A 6,247-nucleotide genomic window follows, 5' to 3' on the forward strand; every position below is an offset into this window, starting at 1 on the left:
ACCAGGAACTGACAGGTACAGAGTAAAATCAACATTTACATACCAGGAACTGGCAGGTCCAGAGTAGAATCAACATTCACATACCAGGAATTGACAGAAACAGAGTAAAAGCAACCTTCACATACCAGGTACTGACAGGTACATTTCAGAATCAGCATTCACATCACAGGACCTGACAGGATCACAGTAAAATCAACAGTCACATACCAGGAACTGACAGAAAAAGAGTAGAATCAACATTGACATACCAGGAATTGACAGGCACAGAGTAAAATCAACATTCACACACTAGGAACTGGCAGGTACAGAGTAAAATCAACATTCACATATCAGGTACTGACAGGTACAGAGAAAAATCAACATTTACATACCAGGAACGGGCAGGTGCAGAGTAAAATCAACATTCACATCCCAGGTACTGAAAGGAACAGAGTAAAATTGACATTGACATACCAGGAATTGACAGGTACAGAGTCAAATCAACATTCACATTCCAGTTACTGACAGGTACATTGTAGAATCAACATTCACATACCAGGATTTGACAGGTGCAGAGTAAAATCAACATTTACATACCAGGAACGGGCAGGTGCAGAGTACAATCAAGATTCACACACCTGGAATTGACAGATACAGAGTCAAATCAGCATTCACATACCTGATACTGAAAGGAACAGAGCAGAATCAACATTCACATACCAGGAATTGACAGATACAGAGAAAAAGCAACCTTCACATACCAGGTACTGACAGGTACAGAGTAAAATCAACATTCACATACCAGGAACTGACAGGAAAAGAGTAGAATCAACATTGACATACCAGGAATTGACAGGCACAGAATAAAATCAACATTCACACACCAGGAACTGGCAGGTACAGAGTTAAATCAACATTCACATATCAGGTACTGACAGGTACATTGTAGAATCAACATTCACAAACCAGGAATTGACAGCTACAGAGCAACATCAACATTTACATACCATGAACGGTCAGGTGCAGAGTAAAATCAACATTCACATCCCAGGTACTGCTAGGTACAGAGTAAAATCAACATTCACACACCAGGAATTGACAGATACATAGTCAAATCAACAATCACATACCAGGTACTGAAAGGAACAGAGTAGAATTAACATTGACATACCAGGAATTGACAGGTACAGAGAAAAATCAACATTCACACACCAGGAACTGGCAGGTACAGAGTCAAATCAAAATTCAAATACCAGGACGAGACAGACACAGAGTAAAAGCAACATTCACACGGCAGGAATTGACAGATACAGAGTAAAATCAACATTCACACACCAGGAACTGGCAGGTACAGAGTAAAATCAACAGTCAGATACCAGGAATTGACAGATACAGATTAAAATCCACATTCAAATACCAGGAATTGACAGATGCAGAGTAAAATCGACATTCAAATACCAGGAATTGACAGATACAGAGTAAAATCGACATTCAAATACCAGGAATTGACAGATACAGAGTAAAATCAACATTCAAATAGCAGGAATATTCAGATACAGAGTAAAATCAACATTCACATACCAGGAATTGACAGATACGGAGTAAAATCAACATTCACATACCAGGAATTGACAATTACAGAGAAAAACCAACATTCACACACCAGGAACTGGCAGGTACAGAGTAAAATCAACATTCAGAAACCAGGCATTGGAAGATACAGAGTAAAATCCACATTCAAATACCAGGTATTGACAGATACAGAGTAAGATCAGCATTCACATATCAGGAATTGACAGATACAGAGTGAAATCAACATTCACAAATCAAGAACTGACAGACACAGAGTCAAATCAACATTCACATACCAAGAAATGACAGGTCCAGAGTAAAATCAACATTCACATACCAGGAGTTGACAGATACAGAGTAAAATCAACATTCACATACGAGGGACTGACAGGTACAGAGTGAAATCAACATTCACATAACAGGAACTGACAGGTACAGAGTAAAATCAAGATTCACATACCTGGAACTGACAGGTACAGAGTAAAATCAACATTCACAAACTAGGAACTGACAGGTACAGAGTAGAATCAACCTTCACAGACCAGGAATTGACAGGTACAGAGTAAAATAAACATTCACATACCAGGAATTGACAGGTACAGAGTAGAATCAACATTCACATTCCAGGAACTGACAGGTACAGAGTAAAATCAACATTTACATACCAGGAACTGGCAGGTACAGAGTAAAATCAGCATTCACCTGCCAGGTACTGACAGGGACAGTGTAAAATCAACATTCACATACCAGGGACTGATAGGTACAGTGTACAATTATCATTGACATACCAGGAATTGACAGGGACAGAGAAAAATCAACAGTCAGATACCAGGAACTGGCAGGTACAGATTAAAATCAACATTCACATACCAGGAATTGACAGGGACAGAGGAATATCAACATGCACATACCAGGTACTGACATATACAGAGTAAATGCAACCTTCACATACCAGGAATTGACAGGGACAGAATAAAATCAACATTCACATACCAGGAATTGACAGGTAAATAGTAAAATCAACATTCACATCCCACTTACTGTCAGGTACAGAGTAAAATCAAGATTCACACACCAGGAATTGACAGATACAGAGTCAAATCAACATTCACATACCAGGTACTGAAAGGAACAGAGTAGAATTAACATTGACAACCCAGTAACTGACAGGTACAGAGTCAAATCAACATTCACATACCAAGAATTGACAGGGACAGAGTCAAATCAACATTCACATGCCAGGAACTGACAGGTACAGAGTGAAATCAACATTCACATACCAGGTACTGACAGGTAAAGAGTAAAATCAATATTCACATACCAGGAACTGACAGGTAAAGAGTAGACTCAACATTGACATGCCAGGAATTGACACGTACAGAGTAAATTCAACATTCACATACCAGGAACTGACAGGTACAGTGTAGAATTAACATTGACTTACAAGGAATTGACAGGTACAGAGTAAAATCAACATTCACACAACAGAAATTGGCAGGTACAGAGTAATATCAACATTCACATACCAGGTACTGATAGGTACATTGTACAATCAACATTCACATCCCAGGAACTGACAGGATCAGACTAAAATCAACATTCACATAGCAGGAACTGTGAGGTACAGAGTCAATTCAACATTCACATACCAGGAACAGACAGGTAAAGAGGAGAATCAACATTGACATACCAGGAATTGACAGGTACAGAATTAAATCAACATTCACACACCAAGAACTGGCAGGTACAGAGTAAAATCAGCATTCTCATTCCAGGAACTGACAGGTACAGAGTCAAGTCAACATTCACATACCAGGTACTGACAGGTATAGTGTACAATCAACAGTCAGATACCAGGAACTGGCAGGTACAGTGTAGAATTAACATTGACAACCCAGGAATTTACAGGTAGAGAGAAAAATCAACATTCACCCACCAGGGCGGCAGAGTGGCGCAGTGGTTAGCACAGGGACCTGGGTTCGATTCTGGGTACTGCCTGTGCGGAGTTTGCAAGTTCTCCCTGTGCCTGCGTGGGTGTCCTCCCATATGACAAAGACTTGCAGGTTGATAAGTTAATTGGCCATTATAAATTGCCCCTAGTATAGGTAGGTGGTAGGGAAAAATATAGGGACAGGTGGAGATGTGATAGGAATACGGGATTAGTGCAGGATTAGTATAAATGGGTGGTTGATGGTCGGCACAGACTCGGTGGGCTGAAGGGCCTGTTTCAGTGCTGTATCTCGAAAGGAAACTAAATACTGACATCTAGTGTCACAGACACACACTGACACCCAGTAACACAAACAAATCCACACTGACCCCCAGGAACACAGACACACACTTACACAAAGTAACAAAGACATACGCTGACACCAAGTCACAAAGACATACAAATACACCAAGTAACAAGGACATACACTGACACCCAGTAACAAAGACATACACTGATACCCAGTAACACAGACACACACATACACCAAGTACCAAAGACACACACTTACACCAAGTAACACAGACATACACTGACACCAAGTCACAAAGACATACACTGACACCAAGTAACAAAGACATACACTTACACCATGTAACACAGACATACACTGACACCAAGTAACAAAGACATACAATTACACCAAGTAACAAAGACACACACTGACACCCAGTAACAAAGACATGCACTGACACCAAGTCACAAAGACATACACTGACACCAAGTAACAAAGACATACACTGATACCCAGTAACACAGACACACACATACACCAAGGAACAAAGACACACACTTACACCAAGTAACACAGACAGACACTGACACCCAGTAACCAAGACATACACTGACACCAAGTCACAAAGAGACACACTGACACCCAGTAACAAAGACATGCACTGACACCAAGTCACAAAGACGTACACTGACACCAAGTAACAAAGACATAAACTGACAACAAGTAACAACGACATCCACTGATACCCAGAAAACACAGACACACACTTACACCAAGTAACAAAGACTTACACTGACACCAAGTAACAAAGACATACACTTACACCATGTAACACAGACATACACTGACACCAAGTAACAAAGACATACAATTACACCAGGTAACAAAGACACACACTTACACAAAGTAACGCAGACATACACTGACATCAAGTAACAAAGACATACACTGATACCCAGTAACACAGACATACACTTACACCAAGTAACAAGGACATACACTGACACAAAGTAACAAAGACATACACTGATACCCAGTAACACAGACACACACATACACCAAGTACCAAAGACACACACTTACACCAAGTAACACAGATATACACTGACACCAAGTCACAAAGAGATAAACTGAGACCCAGTAACAAAGACATGCACTGACACCAAGTCACAAAGACATACACTGACACCAAGTAACAAAGACATACACTGATACCCAGTAACACAGACACACACATACACCAAGGAACAAAGACACACACTTACACCAAGTAACGCAGACAGACACGGACACCCAGTAACAAAGACATACACTGACACCAAGTCACAAAGACGTACACTGACACGAAGTAACAAAGCCATGCACTGACACCAAGTAACAAAGACACACACTTACACCAAGTACCGCAGACAGACACGGACACCCAGTAACAAAGACATGCACTGACACCAAGTCACAAGGACGTACACTGACACCAAGTAACAAAGACATACACTGACACCAAGTAACAAAGACATCCACTGATACCCAGAAAACACAGACACACACTTACACCAAGTAACAAAGACTTACACTGACACCAAGTAACAAAGCATACACTTACACCATGTAACACAGACATACACTGACACCAAGTAACAAAGACATACAATTACACCAAGTAACAAAGACACACACTTACACAAAGTAACGCAGACATACACTGACACCAAGTAACAAAGACATACACTGATACCCAGTAACACAGACACACACTTACACCAAGTAACAAAGACATATACTGACACCAAGTAACAAAGACATACACTTACACCAAGTAACAAAGACACACACTTACACCAAGTAACACAGACATACACTGACACCAAGTAACAAAGACATATACAGATACACAGTAACACAGACACACACTGACACCAAGTAACAAATACATACACTGACACCCAGGTTCACAGACAGACACTGACACCAAGTAACGATGACATACACTGACACCAAGTAACAAAGACATACACTGACACCATATCACAAAGACAAACACTGACACCCAGTCACAAAGACATACACTGACACCAAGTCACAAAGACATACACTGACACCAAGTAACAAAGACATACACTTACACCCTGTAACAAAGACAGACTCTGACACCAAATAACAAAGACATACACTGACACCAAGTAACAAAGACATGCACTGACACCCAGTAACACAGACATCCACTGATACTGAGTAACACAGACACAAACCTACACCAAGTTACAAAGACTTACACTGACACCAAGTAACAAAGACATACACTTACACCAAGTAAAACAGACATACACTGACACCAAGTAACAAAGACATACAATTACAACAAGTAACAAGTACACACACTTGCACCAAGTATCACAGACATGCACTGTCACCAAGTAACAAAGGCATACACTGACACCAAGTAACAAAGACATACACTGACACCAAGTAAC

Source organism: Heterodontus francisci, unplaced genomic scaffold (assembly GCF_036365525.1).
Source record: "Heterodontus francisci isolate sHetFra1 unplaced genomic scaffold, sHetFra1.hap1 HAP1_SCAFFOLD_91, whole genome shotgun sequence".
In the NCBI taxonomy this organism is placed as follows: domain Eukaryota; kingdom Metazoa; phylum Chordata; class Chondrichthyes; order Heterodontiformes; family Heterodontidae; genus Heterodontus; species Heterodontus francisci.